Source organism: Zootoca vivipara, chromosome 9 (assembly GCF_963506605.1).
Source record: "Zootoca vivipara chromosome 9, rZooViv1.1, whole genome shotgun sequence".
In the NCBI taxonomy this organism is placed as follows: Eukaryota; Metazoa; Chordata; class Lepidosauria; order Squamata; family Lacertidae; genus Zootoca; species Zootoca vivipara.
In genome coordinates this window covers 44,601,837-44,620,431 of record NC_083284.1, presented here as the reverse complement: position 1 = coordinate 44,620,431, position 18,595 = coordinate 44,601,837, and positions in this window count along the sequence as shown.

The following is an 18,595-nucleotide window of genomic DNA, read 5'->3' as shown; positions in this document are numbered from 1 at the left end:
ACTTAATGACAGCTAAGGGCTCTATTGGGCTGCTTCCTGTTCAGGCTTAACTTGGATGAATTTCAATGAATCTTTGCATTTTCTTCAAGTGCTTTCCACTTTACTCTGTTGGATTCCCCCCCCCCCAACCCCATATAACAAAATTCTGGTCACTTTTCCTCCAGGCGTTCTGTGTCCTTTCAAAGCCAAATGTAGTAACATAAAACAATTTTGTTTTGCTTACAATGGTGCTACTTACACTCGTGAGAATTTCAGTCCTTCACACTGAATGATAATGTTATGCCTAGGTACTCCCTAATGCTTTGTTTACTGTACCTGCCTAATTTATTTTTTAAGGATCAGTCCCTAGATAGGCCATGTGATCCAAAATACTATTTACCAGTAACAATTTTTGGCCTTTCTCACTATAGCGCCAATAGGAGTAGGGTGAGAAGAGCCGTTTGTTAGAGTAGCTCACAAGACTATTTTTTCCTACCCACACCAATATCAATATCTGAGCAATAATTAAAATGCTGGTGTTCTAAGCAAGCACAGTCTAGATTGCCCACATAGCCAAATAAATTTTATTCGGTAGGATTTCCCATTAAGACTCAGGAGTGTAGATAATTCCATGTCCTGGTAGGATTCCATTCACCAATGTTTTAAATATATCTTTTTTTCACCTTTGCCTATCTTTTAGAAAATGTGAACTGAATTGAATTTCCCCCTCATCCCAAGTCTTGTCCCACTGCTAGAAAACCAATGGTACAAGCTATAGAAAGGCATCAGAACTTTCCGCTACTAGTCATCAAGTAATATCCAGATTGCTACAGAATTCAATCCAGTTTACAAGAGTCCAGATGTGTGTGTTTAAAATAATTCTATGCAATAGCGTCCGTTTATTTTTCTACCCCCTCCCTCGTTAAAACCAGGCATGCATTTCTCAGCAATACTTTTGCTAAAAGCGATTTTCATCCTGTAATTTCCTTACCTCCTTCAATTCTCCATCTTTAAGTAGCTTTTAATAATAGAGTCTGATAATTTTTTGTCGTTTCTGTTATAGTCAGGACTGATGGACCACTTTTACTTATGGCTAGCGATAATGCACAAATGGCTATACTTCACAATTTCTTAGAAACCTGCTGTTTTAATGGCAATGTTCCAGCACTGACACACACTGCAAAAGTTTGAGAGGACTGTGAATAAAGCATAATCATAGTAGAAATAATGAGGCCATTTTTGTTATTACTGTGTAATAGAACATTAGCACTGGGGACTAAATAAAAGTGTTTGCTTCCAGTTAGTTGAGGGGGTCTGCTCTTTACATGTAACATGATCACTGTAGGAAATTTGTGCCTATAGGATACAAATTTGACTTGGTCCTGGCCCATGACGTTCTGTTACTTGTAGTTGCATGTGCTTAGGTACCTCCTAGCAGTCTGATGGCCACTTTCTATAGCCGGGATCCCATGAACTATGGGACTAAATTCTACATGGACAATAGAGGTTTGGACTCTTATTGCTTGAACAGCAGCCTTTATGCTACATGGAACAGAGGAAGCTGCCTTACAGTAGGCCAGGCAATTTGGTCATCTACCCCAGTATTGCCTCCTTTCACTGGAGAAGACAGGGATTGAATGTGGACATTACACATTCCAAGACTGTTCTCTGCCACAGGTCTATGGGCCCTTCATACATGGCCATTAGGAAACTGCCTCGTACCAAGTTAGTTTATCTAGGTCTGTAGCCTTATTAGCTACTAAGGGTTCTTAAGTTGCGCCCAGGCAGGGACAGAGACAGTCAATAACGACACCAGGGTTGAGTTCCATTCAGAGAAAGAGTTTAATTCTTAAATTTAAGAGACTCTCGGTGATCAGCTCACGACAAGAGAGTAAAGAAACACAAATTTGCAAAGCTTCTTATACACTTCTTGGGCTCCTTTCCCCCTCCTCTGTAAATGTGCGCACGCAAGGGATTCACAGGTTACAAATCCATATTAGGAAAATCCGTATCCTGTCCTTCTCATAAACACAAAGGGGGTCACAAGTACATATATTGAAGATCCGTGTCCGGTCCTGTGCATAAACACATGCTAGACAAGACTATCTTGCCTGTGTCTCTGTGCGTCAAACTGATAGCGTCAGACAAGGCCAGCCATCCGGCCTTGATAGCAAGCTGGGCATCCTGTTCCTTTTGCTTACATTACACAGAGAGAGGCAAAGAAAAAAACATTTTAAGCAAGACATCCCAGGGATATGGGGGGGCTAAGCCATACAATCAGAATTATACAATGCAACTATATGATCAGATTTAGCTCAATAATACAATTGGCAAACCCCTCCCTTCAGGTCAATCAATAAACTTTATTTGCATAGCCGACAGCCATAGCAACAGAATAGACACAATATACAATTAAAAACAACACGGATAAAAGGATCATATGTCATATGACTATGATTATCGTTTAAATGGTAGCCCTTAGTCTCATTGCACCCTTGATGAAGCTGGTACTTAAGATGGGAGGGACCTGCCTGTAGCTTCTGTCCCTCACAGTAGGGTTTCAGACAGGTATCTTTCTTAGCCCTACCAAGATTGCATTTTCTACCATACCACAAAACTTTTTTTTTGTCTGAATAAAGCTATCCTGTCAACATATAGATTGTTAAAATTTTCATATTCCAATGCAACAGAAAAAAACATTTTATAGATAAATCAATTCACTTTAATTTTTATTTTATTTTCCTAGGCTTCTTCACAGTAAAATGATTTTGTTTCTGTTTTTCGGTAAACCTCATTTAATAAGATAATCTGGGAGTCATTCACTCTTTTTCCAAAAGTAGGCACAAATATTTCCTCCCGGATGCAACGTGTCATAATATAAATCATCTGAATGATGTGTGAAATATCTGAAAAGTAGACATTTAGAAACTTCTTCCAGGTGTCCCAAATTTTAGAACTGAATTGAATGCAAACCAATTATTGCTCTATCATTTAGCTTCATTTTCCCTTTCGTTGTCATGGCGTTGCAGCATGGATCAGACCAGGCATCCCCAAACTTCGGCCCTCCAGATGTTTTGGACTACAATTCCCATCTTCGCCGACCACTGGTCCTCTTAGCTAAGGATCATGGGAGTTGTAGGCCAAAACATCTGGAGGGCCGCAGTTTGGGGATGCCTGGATCAGACCTAGCCTTCCTTTATCTCCCCACCCCACTATATTCTCCTCCCCACACTCCCCAATGCTTTAGCCAATGGTTTAACTCTGCACAGGTTGCAATTGCCCTTCTTTCTTAAAAACAAATAAAAAATCAGATAACATTATAACAGTCACATAAAGAGAGCTGTTGGCCAAAATTAATTGGAGGAAATGTGGGTAGTTCCCACAGGATCTTGTGTTTTACAGCTGTTTTCACTTCATATGATTTCAGAGTGGATTTTATAGTTTCTCCCCTGAAACATTTAAAACAAGGCAAAACAACAACACCCCACCTATTGAAGGGCAATGAGATGCAAAGCTTTTAAACCCCACTTGTTTTCTCCTGCTGCTTGAAATTCCTGCAATTTTTGACAATACAAATATTACATTAGAGGTGGGAACAGAAACATATTATCCTTAATTTTTTTAAAAAACCACACACCAAGACTTAAGATTTCATGCCAAGATGTTTGAAGGATTCTGCTATTCCTTGCATTGATGACCACATTCTTGATTTTCATTTACAGCTCTGCCAGCTCAGGGCAAAGATTTCTCTGGAGCCTGAACTTTACTCTTATTTAAAGGATGAGGCAGATACAATCCTGGAACTTTACCTCCCTCGCAATCTGGTCTGAGCTTGTATAAAGCTCTTCTGCAGAGCTCACTATGATTTTCTTACTGGTAGGTGTGAATCAGCAATGTCAACCCACTGCTCCCCCCCCCCCAGCACATGGAATATTCGTAATATGAGACAGTGTATCTTGGGAGAAGCAATCAGGGTGCTAATGGAATGAAAGGAGAGATTCAAAAATGAGCATCGGCAGTAGACTTTCAAAAGAATCTTAGAAATTCATGCCAGATGGTAATGATACATTTAGTCATTCTTCTTAAATGCATGCCTTTCATCGGTCTTGATAGCAATTCCTTTTGAGCTCTGTAAAGGAACTTGAAATCAACAATGTACTGACAACACATCTGAAAGGCAATGCATTTTAGTCTCCCATTATCATACAGTAAAGTGAGTTGCTTTTGGATTTCAGCTTTGAAAGAAATATTGTCGTATGCTGTAAGATCTGTTCGGTGTGAGGAAAAAGTCACTCAAATACGAAGAGGAGTTGTTGCTAGGGACATAGTGGCCTGGTTCGCATGTAACTCTAAGCCAAAGGATTGATAAGCATGAAAGAACACGCATGAGGGTACTTAATTTCAGGGTATTAATTTCAGTTGGGCTACTTTGAGTAAAATTTAGTTGCTCACCACTCTATATTAGCAATAATGGGGTTGTTATCGGGGAAGTTGTAATTTCTGTATTGGGGACGATAGGGAGTTTTCAATTAAAAAATCATAGTAAGTAATGCTTGCCCAACTCAGAATATATTTATTGAAGTCAATATAAATGACTAGCATGTGTTTATTAATTTCAGTGGATCTACTCTGAGTAGGACTTAGTTAATTACAATCCTGAAATGCAATTTCATAGAGCAAACAAAAAGTTACTTGAAGGTGGTAGGACATGTCCTAAATAAACCAACATTAATTTTCACCAAACTAGGGGTGTGTGTGTGTGTGTGTGTGTGTGTGTGTGTGTGTGTGTTTGCACTGTGTAATTTCATGCAACATCCCACTGGGATACTATCTCATGGTTTAGAGTTCCCTGGTAGCGCTAGTCATCAAAAAGTTTCTGCAATTTTGCCCTCTGCAAGTTTCAGTGCCATAATGGTAAGATGGTAATTTGTAAGCAGGGACAGTGGAGGGTTTAGAGCAGGCATCCCCAAACTGCGACCCTCCAGATGTTTTGGCCTACAACTCCCATGATCCCTAGCTAACAGGACCAGTGGTCGGGGAAGATGGGAATTGTAGTCCAAAACATCTGGAAGGCCGAAGTTTGGGGATGCCTGGTTTAGAGGCTTTGAATTAAGGAGGGGGGGGAACACATCTCTATCATATCACACAGATAGGTGAAGGCATAAGATGCTGTCTGCAAAGTGCTACAACTGAGGGCTAAGTTTGTAGGAAAATATGCAAATATGATAACAGAAGACAAGAAGGAAAAAGAGGTTGGTTCACTGAGGACCATGAACTTATAACATGCATTGTACTTGGAGGCGAATATCACCAGCAGCTATCATGATCCCATTCGATGTAGCTTGTCAGTAGTCCAGTATGATACATTCATGCTGGATCAGCAGTTGAAAAAAATTGCCTTTTTTTCATCAAGAGGCTATGCTAAAATATATATGAATCTGGATTCTATTTTTATAACTTTTGGGGGATTAAGCTGGCTTTGAATGTCAGCTTGATCAAAATTATTTATTATTTCATAACAGGTAGATAGTTAAGAGCGTAGGTGGCTTCAGTGGCAGACGCCTGGTGCCCCCCAGAATTTGGCGTCCGGGTGCCCTGCACCCCTTGCACCCCCAGGTAAAGACAGCCCTGGTTGTCAGTGTGCTGCAGGAAAGTCTAAAAGGGGATTTTTATTTTTCACCAGAATGAGCATGTCCATGAGCTGGAACTCAGGGTTTTATTCACAAGACAGCCTGTGGACTTTTGGCAGCCCCCTCCCCTCCCGTACTTCCCCCCATTGGAGAGGGTCCTGTGTGTGATGAGACAAGCCAGCTGTCTCCATGACTGGAGAGAAATACCTGCACAGGACTCAAGTAGACAAAAGCATTAGGAATGACAAAAGCATTGGGAATGACAGCTTCCCAGATGCCAGGCAAAGGGGCTGTTCCTCTTCATTATATTTACAGAATGCATGCTCTGGAGAGCCAGATCATTTCACAACTCATGCAGTTTCAATGAACACAAGAATATAAAGAGAAGGAAGCTTTAACTGCAACTATTTTTTTTTAAAAAAAAAACAGGACCTACATAACACAGGTAGCCTTGATGTAAGAAAATACATTACAATTTGGTATACAGGTTTTCTTAATGGGAGTATATGTGCTGAAGAGCCTTATACATTCAAAAAGTTTGACACAAGGTCAGAATTATCTCACTTTCGTACATAATTTGTATGTAAAATAAGAACATTAAATCCTCACTTGTATGTAACTAGTTACTGTGGAACCTATGAATAATCAATTGGATGTTTCATTTCACCATATTAAATATAGATTTTTTTGCTCCCTTGAGATGAAAGCAATTTTTTCCTTATCAGGGTGGTGTTTCATTGAAGATTTCAGAGAGGAATGTGCTGCTAGATTAAAATATGAGTATTCCATGATGAATTATTTATAGGTACCCTTATCTTCATCACTGTAGTTTGGGCTCAGAGCATTGCGGAGAGGTTGCCAACAAAACCATCCAGGCCTAAACACTTGTCCTTCTGCCTAAAAAGAAAAAAAGAAGAAATGGGGTTAGGTCTCCAAAATTATGAGATTAATCTTGAGATCCAAATAATGAAAAAACGTATCTGGGGGAGGTGGGCCTCCTATGGATATTTAACAGGAGCCAAAATATTTCCTGGTGCTAAGCGGGGGAGGGGGCATAGGAAGCTATATAAGGCCTTTATGAATGTATTATCTATGAGGATGTTGCAAATCTTAGTTGACTCTGAAGGAAAAGTACTGCATCTAAGTCAGGGGTCGGCAACCTGCAGCCCATGGGTCACAAGCGGCCCACGGGGGTCATTTAAATGGCCCATGAGCCACCCTCGAACCGAGCCACCCGCTCGATGAGTTCCCACGCACTGCGCTAAACTGGTGCAGCGCGGAGTGGGGACACGCTTCCGCAGCGCCGGAAATCTCATCTGCGCATGGAACGATCTCCGCGGGAGTGAACCAGCCCAGATGAGGTAAAGCTTGCCAACCCCTGGTCTAAGTTGTTGTAGGAGAATTGGCTGAATCAGAATGATATTTCTATGATTTTAATTAGCTTTATTACTTTCCTGACTTTCAAAAAGTTTGAAGTAGAAAAGCTGAGAAAACGCTATGTAAATGAATTAAATTTCTTTTTGAAGATTGCTTTTAATATCCTCATCTTGAACAGATCCTTAATGACCTTTCTGTCCAGTTTAAAATATACAGAAAGAGGGGTGGGATATATCAAACTGATATGAGTTAATCTTGAGGAAAATGTGAGGTAATCTATGTTTGGGGTTCTGGTCTTCAAGATCTTTCAAGTCAGCTTCAAGTTAGTTGACTGGTGCTGCCTCACCAGCCTGTCTGTCCTGGTGTGAACTGGAACATGAAGGAGTTAAATATGAGAAGAAAACTGAGAAAGGAGTCAGAAGTATGACAGCTTAAAAAGCAGGTTCATCATGAGTTTTCATGTTAAACTTCCCAGTATTCCTTATGGTTTGAAGGAGTAATTTGCCCCTTTAGGAGCTTTTGCCCTGCAAGGTCTCTGAAACTGAGAGTTTGTTAAGAAGCAAATAAGCCATTGAGCCAAAATGCATAAGGCTAATTTAACAATAAACATTTTCCTCATCTTTGAGATACAATGGTACCTCAGGTTACAAACACCTCGGGTTACAAATACTTCGGGTTACAGACTCCACTAACCCAGAAGTAGTACCTTGAGTTAAAAACTTTGCCCCAGGATGAGAACAGAAATCGCGCGGCGGCAGCTGGAGGCCCCATTAGCTGAAGTGGTACCTCATGTTAAGAACGGTTTCAGGTTAAGAACGGACCTCCAGAACAAATTAAGTTCATAACCAGAGGTACCACTGTACATTTCTCTTTTACATCTTTGAATGCTTTCTCTTCTGTGTGCTTCTGTTTCTTAATTTTTTCATAGCCCAGTACATTTCCGAGCACAATTCAAAGTGTTGGTGCAGACCTTTAAAGACCTATGTGGCCGTGGCCCAGTATACCTGAAGGAGCGTCTCCACCCCCATTGTTCAGCCCGGACACTGAGGTCCAGTGAGGTTACAGGGAACCAGGCAGAGGGTCTTCTCGGTAGCGGTGCCCACCCTGTGGAATGCCCTTCCATCAAATGCCAAGGAAATAAACAACTACCTGACTTTTAGAAGACATCTGAAGGCAGCCCTCTTTAGGGAAGTTTTTAATGTTTGATGTTTTGTCATGTTTTTAATATTCTGTTGGGAGCCACTCAGAGTGCCTGGGGAAACCTAGCCAGATGGGCAGGGTATAAATAATAATAATAATAATAATAATAATAATAATAATAATAATAATAATAATATATTCTTCTTCTTCTTCTTCTTCTTCTTCTTATTATTATTATTATTATTACAATGGGAATTTTTCACATGAAATGCTTCTGTTCCACTGCAAGATAATCATGAAGAAGACCATCATTAGTATGGAAACTCTCTATGAGGTTGGAATATATATAGATTGCGAGATATAGTAGATGTTACCCTCCACTTGAAAACAGCTCCTCATAGGGAAGAGTGGCAGCTGATGTGCTTGTGTAATGTTGCGAATATAAAGCGGCCCTGTGTGTGCAGGGCTATTATTTGAACTGTACTCAGAATATTTTGTAAGCATTAAGGAGCAAGTCGATACTGATAAATAATTGAGTAATCTGGGATTTGTTGGCCACACTGAGGGGCAGAGAGCAGAGAGCAGATAATTGCTATCAGTCAAGTCGACTGGCTTGACAGAAAAATAACAAAGGGGACTCAAAAGGTTGGCAGGCCAGATCTCCTGGGTGAGAAAACACCATAATCAAATACTCGTGATGAGTCATTGAGAAAATAATGAAAGGAAGAGAGAAATTGCTGGTGCTGGGGGAAGGATGCTATTTCTCTTCTCTACCCTTAAAAGGTCCCAAATGTCCTAAGCTTAAAGTGTGTAGAATTCTTCACGCACAACTCGGGATTCAATGAAGCCATTGCTTGGCAATGACTTGAGTCCAATATGTGAGTGCCAGAATCCAGACACTTAGTTTTGGATGGGCATTGACTACACTATACTTGCCTGCCTGCCTGCCTGCCATTCTTTCCTCTACACCTGTATGTGTATAATATGTTGACCAACTGAGGCAGGTATCAGATACTTTATGTAAAGTGCTTAGTGGTTTTGATGATTAAGTGCAGTAGCAAATGGTGTGATGCAGAAGAGGTGCTTACCTGAACTCCTTGGAGGTGAGATGCTGCCGCTTCCTGGGAAGGAGAGGGATGAGTGGCAGGGAGGGTGGTGGGGTGCAAAAGCACCATCAGGTGTACCAGATTTGCTCCACAGGTACATTTGCACAGCACCACCCTCCCCACTGCCACACCCTTCCTCCTCTTTGCGAGTGTAATGTTTCTGGATCCAATCAGGAATAGTTCAATAAGACCCTCTGCTAGAACTGAAACTACTCATGGACTCATGGAACTGTCTAGGTTATGTGACTCCAGAGCAAGTCTTCAAATTGCCAAGTCTTAATACTAAGGGAGTATCAACCAATGGCTTTAAAATAGCAACAGACAAATTCATAAGGTTGTCAGTGGCTACTGGTTATGATGGTGATATGCTTATGTTTTTATATATTTTGGAAACTGCCCAGAGTATCTGGGGCAACCCAATCAGATGGGTGGGTAATAATGATGTTGATGATGATGATACTTCCAGGATCAGGGGCAACTGTGAGAGACAGCTATTTCACTCATGCCCTATATCCAGACTTCACTGTGTGAAGCAAGATGCTAAACTATTTAAGTATTTAGTCTGATTCAGCAGGCACTTCTTGTGTTCTTATTCTTATTAGTACCTTTTCCTCTCTTTATTTACAATATTCAATTACAGCGTTCTGATTGGAAAGCAAAGTATTAAAAGATGCAAGGCAGCAGAGCCTTGACATTTCTCTAGAATTCCCAAATGCCTCCTTACAACTGAATATATAAAGCTCATTAGAAAGAAACACCTATTTTTAGTGGTACAAAATAAAATAACATCAAGGTGTAGGATCTAAGTTAAATATGGGAAATGGTTGATTACAACTTGTTCATGTCCTCTCTTCCCTTAGTGAGATTCTTTGAAATCACAAGGGGGCGCTCTTCTTCTGAGTACACTAAGAAATAGGCCCCTCTTGCAGGAATCCTGAGAGGTTTCTCTCCTATTCACACTACGAATTGAACATTTGGAAAGGGCAATTTTTTAAAAAAGAAAAAAATCAGCCTGAAATCTGTTTGCACCTGACTTAAGTGGCAGCTTGCCCACAGTAAAATTTTCGATATGGTCATATAATTTAGCTTTCTAGTGATTTTGTTCCTTTTCTTCTCAGAAATTATATTTGGCTTTCATGAAACCTGCAAATATTAATGAATCCTTCTTGATATCTTAGGTGTGAATGAAGATGATTAGAAAATGCCTCATTCCTGTTCCAGGTGTCTTTAGCAAACCGCTCATAAGTCATGTTCTTACTTTCTAGCCTGTTAATCATTAAGTTGACATTAGTTAATCCTCAGTTGGCTGGTGCATTAGCCATGTACTGTTCAAGAAATACATAATTGAAAACTTTTTTCTTTTTCTTTTTTACTGAACACCAGGAGAAATCATCTCACAAACGTTCAACATGAATTCTAACTCATTTTAAATGCTTCCTAGTGGTTGGATTTCCTTTTTTAAAAAAACAACAACACTTTGTGATGTCCTTAGAAATAAGTTCCATTGAGTTCAATAGGTGAATGTTTAAACTTACTCCCAAATAAATGTGTGCAGCTTGCAACCTTTGAAGCATTATTATATTACCCTACCTGCCTGCAGACTATCTCACCAGAGTGGTGCATGCTCTAGTTATCTCCCGCTTGGACTACTGCAATGCGCTCTACATGGGGCTACCTTTGAAGGTGACCCGGAAACTACAACTAATCCAGAATGCGGCAGCTAGACTCATGGGCGTACCCAGGATCAAAACTAGGGGGGGCAAGGGGAGGGGCCAAGGCACGGAAGGGGAGGGGCCACAAAGTGGGCGGGAACGGCGAACTCGCGCTCCGCCGGGCTGTGCCCCTCCCTAGCAGCAGGGCTGGTAGGCGGAGGCGGAGCCCAGCCCAGCGGAGCGCGAGTTCAGCGTTCCCGCCCGCCGCGCCGCGCTCTCTGGTTCCCCGCCGCGCTTGGCCTTGCCAGAGGGCGCGACGGGGAGCTGGAGGGAGGGCGCAGCGCGGCGGGCGGGAACGGCGAACTCGCGCTCCGCCGGGCTGTGCCCCTCCCTAGCAGCAGGGCTGGTGGGCGGAGGCGGAGCCCAGCCCAGCGGAGCGCGAGTTCGGCGTTCCCGCCCACCGCGCCGCGCTCCCTGGTTCCCCGCCGCGCTTGGCCTTGCCTGAGGGCGCGCCGGGGAGCTGGAGGGAGGGTGCGGCGCGGTGCGGCGGGAATGGCGAACTCGCGCTCCGCCGGGCTGTGCTCGGCCTCTGCCCACCAGCCCTGCTTCTAGAGTAGGGCAGCTGCCCTAACTTGCCGCATGGTGGGTACGCCCTTGGCTAGACTGGTGACTGGGAGCACCCGCCGAGACCACATAACACCAATCTTGAAAGACCTAAATTGGCTCCCAGTACATTTCCAAGCACTATTCAAAGTGTTGGTGCTGACCTTTAAAGCCCGAAATGGCCTCAGTCCAGTATACTTGAAGGAGCGTCTCCACCCCCATCATTCTGCCCGGACACTGAGGTCCAGTACCGAGGGCCTTCTGGCAGTTCCCTCGTTGTGAGACGCCAAGTTGCAAGGAACTAGGCAGAGGGCCTTCTCGGTAGTGGTGCCCGCCCTGTGGAACGCCCTCCCATCAGATGTCAAAGAGAAAAACAACTACCAGATTTTTAGAAGACATCTGAAGGCAGCCATGTTTAGGGAGGCTTTTAATGTTTGATAGATTATTGTATTTTATATTTCTGTTGGAAGCCGCCCAGAGTGGGGAAATTATTATTATTATTATTATTATTATTATTATTATTATTATTATTATTATACCAGCCACTTAAAATATTGTCTCATGATACGTTTTTTGGAGAAGGTATTTGGTTAGGATCACATAGAACGTTATTCTTAATGGGCATTTCTAGGCAGACATAAGCTATCCATGATTCTAGACTTCTGGTAGGGATGGGGAAATCTTTTGGTATTGGTTCTCTTTGTTTCTCATTTTTCCAGTCTGCCATCATTCAGTTTGCCACGTTCTGCAACAATTGGCTTCATGGAAATTTGCCAGTATTTTAGTGTGAATTAGCTGCCTTGAGTCCCATCAGGGGGGAAAGGCAGGGTATAAATATATTGTTACAAAAGTTGTATGCTGCCACCACCACCACCACTCTCTGCCAAGTGGTAGCAAGATGCAGTGGAGAATCAAGATGCAGTGGAGACTATCATAGCTTTAAGAAACATGATTTATTCACATATTTACACCTGCGTTTAGATGGAGGGAGTCCAGGTCTTACAGCAGGGTCATCTCAAGAGGAATTTACTAAAACTGCAATATGTAATATATGTAATACATAGGGCAATGCAGTTTGATTATTACTATTGAAAGAAATATTAACAGCCAAACCAACATATCTAAATATTTAATAAAATGGTGTTGGGATGTGTCACAGTGGCCGGAGTGGGCTACTTCAGAGTAACGACGCTACGCAGCTCTGCATTTTATTCTTTTATTGGTGCTGCGTATTTACAGTGCTGAAGTCATTGCTATTTACACGGAGTGATGTGGTCAGTCGGTTCCAGAACCTCCGAATGGCTTTTGGCGCGTCTTTCTCCAACACAAAAGCTTTGGCAGACCCATCCTCTTTCCCCTCCTCTTTCTGCGTAATTCCGGAGTTGGGGGGATGGGTCTCCCCCCCTTATTCGCCCCTTCCTGTCCCACCTGGGACCCTGGCTCCTCTACCTTGCCTGAGCCTCGGACACGACTTCCTGCTTCCCCATTGGAATCGGAACTCTCTCTGCTTTCCCCTGTGCTCGGGGATGGGCTTGAACTCAGGAGGGGAGGGACTTCGCGATATCCCCTGTCCCTCACATCCACCCCCCTCCCAAGCTCTCCTTCACCCCTCCCCAGGTCCCCCCCAGGTGTCGGTGACGACTGGAAGCCTAAGAACTCCGTGCTTTCCGAGCCCGTTGGTGTGAACACCTCCCCCCAGTCCTGCGAGCCCCCCCCTTCTGCCTGGGAGGACGGGAATCCCAAAAAGTCCGTGGCGTCAGAGCTGGTAGGGGTAAAAATGTCCTGCCAATCTGCTCCTTCCTCTGACTGGGTGGATCTCGGTGACACCCATACCTCATCCTCTGGTTCCTCAAACTCCGCTTCCCAGCGCCATGGTGAACTGCTCTCCCGTGCTTCCTCCCCCTCCCCCTCCCTTTCCATGTGCCAGGGCTTGGGTCTATGGGGAAAGAGGGCGTGAAATTCTTCTACCAGGAATTCCTCCTGTATCTGAGTGGCTGGGACCCATTCATTCTGGGACGGTGGAGCATCCTCCCATGCCATGAGGTACTCCAGGCCCCCCACCCCCCACCTTGAGTCCAGGATGGCCGTGGCCTCATTGAGTTGCTCCCTGCCTTCTCTCTCCCCCCCTCCCTCAGGGGTTTGTTCGCTGCCTCGGAGCCTGCTGCTTTCCCTGTACGGCGACAGCAGCGATCTATGAAACACTGGGTGCACCCTCATGTCCTCTGGCAGTGCCAGCCTGTATGCCACCGGGTTGACCTGTTGCGTGACCGTGAAGGGGCCCAACCTTCTGGGCGCCAGCTTTTTGCACCTCCCTCTGATGGGAAGGCCCTCCGAGGACAACCAAACTTTGTCCCCCACCCTAATGACCTCCCCCGGTCGCCTGTGGCGATCTGCCCCCTTCTTGTACGCTTCCTTGGCTCTCTCCAAGTGTTCTCTGAGCTGCTGGTGCACCGTCTCCAGTTCCTCTGCCCAATCCTCAGCCTGTGGGCCCTCCTCCTCCTCCTCCCCCTCCCTCTCTGGGAAAGATCTGAGGTCGCGCCCGTAATTGGCCTTAAAGGGCGACACCCCTGTGGAGACGTGCACCGCATTGTTGTAGGCAAATTCTGCCAGTGGCAGGCGATCCACCCAGTCCGTTTGCCGCTGGCTGACGTAGCATCTCAGGTACTGCTGCAGAATGGCGTTGACCCTCTCCGCCTGTCCATTGGTCTGCGGGTGTCTAGCCGTCGACAAGCTGACCTCCACCTGCAGGAGGTTCATGAGCCGCCGCCAGAACCTGGAAACAAATTGGCGGCCACGATCCGAAATAACCCTTAAAGGTAATCCATGCAGTCTGAATACGTGATCCACAAACAGTTTGGCTGTCTCTTCTGCAGAGACCGCCCTGGCACACGGTATAAAGTGGCACATTTTGGACATGAGGTCCACCACCACCAACACTGCGGTCTTGCCCCTGGAAGAAGGCAGATCTGTGATGAAGTCCATGGACACCACTTCCCACGGCCTGTGTGGCGTGGCTAAGGGCTCCAGCAATCCCGGTGGCGCTGCTCTGACCACCTTTGCCCGCTGGCAGGTGTCACAGCCCCGTACATAGTCTCGAACATCTTCCCGCACCCCTGGCCACCAGAAGTGTCTCATGACTAGGTGAGCGGTTTTGTCCCTCCCAAAATGACCCGCCGTTGGGTTGTCGTGCATCTGCTTGAGGACCGTACGTCTAAGCTGGGTGGTGGGCAGGTACAGTGCACCCTTGTAGAAAAGCAGCCCCCTGCGTTCTGCAAAGTCTTTTGCCTGCTCCCCCCCCTCTCAGTTCTCTGAAGATGCGGTTGGCAAATTCATCCGCTGCCGTCAGTGCTGTGAGTTCTGCCTCGCTCACCACTGCTGCTCCGCAGGACCATGCTGACGGGGGGGAAATGTGCCTGGGTGCCGGTGGCGCCTCCTCCTCCATGTACTCTGGCTTGCGGGAGAGGGCATCCGCCCTGACATTCTGCTCTCCCGGGATGTAGTGTATGGAGAAGTTGAAGTTCGAGAAGAACTCTGCCCACCGTATCTGCCGCTGGTTGAGCACCCTGGCAGTTCTCCAGAACTCCAGGTTCTTGTGGTCTGTGCACACCTGGATGGGGTGCTTGGCGCCCACCAGGAAGTGTCTCCAGTGCTGGAACGCAGCGTGGATCGCAAGAAGTTCCCGATCAAACACCGTGTAGTTTCGCTCTGGCTGGGTCAACTTCCTGGAGAAGAAGGCACAGGGTCTCCACTCTCTGTTGGCGTCCAGTTGCAACAAAATGGCGCCCACAGCTTTATCAGAAGCATCTGTCTCCACGCGTAGGGGCGCGTCCTGAACCACGTGGAACAGGTTCTGGTCTGAGGCGAACACCCTCTTGAGGCTTTCGAACGCTGCTTGCGCCTCTGGTGTCCACCTGAACTTCTGCTTGCCTCTCAGGCAGTCAGTGATGGGAGCCGTAACGCGAGAGAAGTTCTTGATGAACTTCCTGTAGAAGTTGGCGAAGCCTAGTAGGCGTTGGGCATCTTTGCGCGTCCTGGGGCTGTGCCAGTCCAGGATGGCCTGCACCTTGTCCTTGTCCATCGCCAGCCCCTTGTCTGACAGCTTGTAGCCCAGGAAGTCCACCTCCTTGGTGTGAAACTTGCACTTCTCCAGCTTCACATACAGGTGGTTCTCCTTCAGGCGCTGCAACACCTCCCTGACATCTTTCACATGCTGCACTGGGTCATCGGAATAGATAAGGATGTCATCCAGGAAGACCAAGCATTTCCTGAAGAGGAGGGACCCCAGGACGTGGTGCATGAAGGCCTGGAAGCATGCTGAGCCCCCTTGCAACCCGAAGGGCATCACCAGATATTCAAAAGAGCCCAGAGGCGTGAACATCGTGGTTTTCCATTCATCGCCTTCCCGGATCCTGATCAAGTTGTATGCCCCCCTCAGGTCTAGCTTGGTGAAAATCTTGCCCCTGCGTGCCGCTGTCAGGAGATCATCCACTCTGGGCATGGGGAAAGCCACTGGCTCTGTCACTGAATTCAGCCGTCTAAAATCCACCACAAGACGGCGCTGTTGCGTGTCTTTCTTGTCCACCCAGAAGACCGGGCTGCCCCCTGCTGCCTTGCTTTCTCTGATGAACCCCCGCTTGAGGTTCTTGTCGATGAAAGCGCGCAGATCCTCCAGTTCCTGGTCTGACATGGCGTACAGCTTGGCTGGGGGTATAGTTGCCCCTGGCACCAGGTTGATCTGGCAGTCAAAAGGCCTGTGTGGGGGTAGGTGGTCGGACTCCGCTTCGCTGAAGACCTCCTGCAGGTCCCAGTACGGCTTGGGTATCGCCTCACCCCCTTTGACGTGCATGGTGGCCACCGTGGCTATCGGAGGCCCCTCCCCTGGTTGGTGCTGCATGCAATGTTCCAGACAAAAGTCCGACCCAAACGTGATGCATCTCTGGTGCCAACTTATGGAAGGGTCGTGGCGCGCCAGCCAGCTCATTCCCAAAACGATGGGGGGGTCTGAGATGGTCGTGACGTTGAAAGCCAGTGTCTCTGAGTGCCTTCCCACCGTCATTCTCATGGGGGGGGTTTGATGAGTGATGGCCCCTCCCAGCAACTCTCTGCCATCAATGGTGGCCACATGCAGGGGAAAATCCAGCTGCAGAAGTTGGATTTGGTGCTCTTCTGCAAAGTTTCTCGAGAAGAAGTTGGCAGATGCCCCACTGTCAATTAAGGCGAGGACTGACAGGGGGTAGCCATTTGGGAGCGTCAGCGTGACTTCTAGAACCACTCCTGCTCTGGGAGGGGTGGGCTGGCTCTGCTCCTCTCTGTGCGGGTGGGCGGGCTGGGGCTGTTCACTGCTGACTGTGCCTGGCTGCTGCCCCTTGTCTCCTGCAGCCAGGCTGTCTCGTTTCCCTGCTGTGGTGCTACGTCAGTGGGGGAAGGTACAACCGTTCCCGCCTTTCCTTGCCACTCCCTGCGATGAGGGCAGTCTCTGACGCGATGCCGGGGGGAGTTGCAGAGAAAGCAATTCCCTCCTCTTCCCTCCTTGCGTTTTGGCGCCGCCGGGGTTTGAAAAGCCCGCGCGCGCGCTCCCCCGATCTCCATCGGTTCCGGCTCTGGGCTTGGTCTGGGCGGGTCTGGGGGCGGTCCCTGGGGTGGGTTTTGGTGATGTGGTCTGTCCTGAGAGCGTGGGAACCAAGGTTTTGCTGCGCGCGTCGCTTGTTTGTCATACCATCTGGATTCCTGCCTCACCCCCACCGCTAGCGCCGCTTTGCTGAGCTGATCCATAGTCTGCGGTCTAGGACCTCTTGCCAGCTCATCCTTAACGTCTGCATGCAAACCTAGGTAGAAGGCTGATTTCACTGGCTCACTGTTCAGATCCCACCCCAGTTTGTGCACCAGCATGGTGAATTTCGCCCAGTAGTCTCTAACTGTCGATTTTCCTTGTGTTAGGTCATGAAGCTCCTGTTTAGTGGCCTCCATTTCACTGTCGCTAGCGTACATTAATTTTAAAGCTTCTAGAAATAAAGTTGCGTTCTTCATGCAAGGATTTTTTTGCGCGATGAGCGGTCTTACCCATTCCCGGGCGGCCCCCGTCAAATGCTCTATGATAAAGTAGACTCTGTGCGCGTCATCTGGGAATTCTGCTGCATGCAATTCCAGCGCATAATTTATCTCAGTCTCGAATCCGAGGTGATGGATTATCTCAGTCTCGAATCCGAGGCAATTCCCACCCCTTCCCTCCTTGCGTCTTGGCGCCGCTGGGGTTTGAAAAGCCCGCGCGCGCGCGCTATCAATCTGCATGGGTTCCTGGTCCTGGCTGGCCCCAGGCGTGGCTTGAAAGGGTTGTTGGGGGAGTGGCTTCTCCTGCGACCGTGGGAACCAAGCCCGCTTTGCGCGCGTTGCTTGCTTGTCGCTCCACCGGGATTCCTGTCTCACCCCCACCGCCAGAGCCGCTTTGCTCAGCTGATCCATATTACTGGGCTTTGGACCTCTCGAGAGCTCATCCTTCACCTCCTCATGCAACCCCAAGTAGAACGCCGATGGCATTGGGGGTGACTCTAGTTCCCACCCCAATCTGTGCACCAGCATGGTGAATTTCGCCCAATACGCGCGAACTGTCATATTTCCTTGGCGTAAATTATGAAGTTCCTCCTTAGTCTGGTCCATATGACTATCGGACGAATACATCGTTTTCAAACCTTCTAGAAATAGTTTGACATTCTTCATGCAAGGATTCTTTGTTGCGATTAACGGTCTTAGCCACTCCCTGGCTGCCCCGGTAAGGTGCTCCACAATAAACGCTACCCTGTGCTCATCATCAGGGAACTCATCGTGGTGCAGCTCAAGAGCATACACAATCTCAGTCTCAAAGCCCTGATATTCCCTCGGGTCTCCATTGAACTTGCTTACTAGGGTCCCGGCTCTCCTTCCTGGCAGCACTTGGACTTGGGGTGCCCCTCCCGCCTTGTTTTTCTCTGCATCCAGCTTGTTTTGGAGGTCTACCGCCACCGCCCTTAATTCCTGCTCTCTTTCCTGTAGCGCTCTCACCTGTTCCGCAAGTTGTAGCCGGTCGTCCTGGACCTTCTTAGTCTCTTCTTTAGCTGCCTTCAATTCCCCCTGC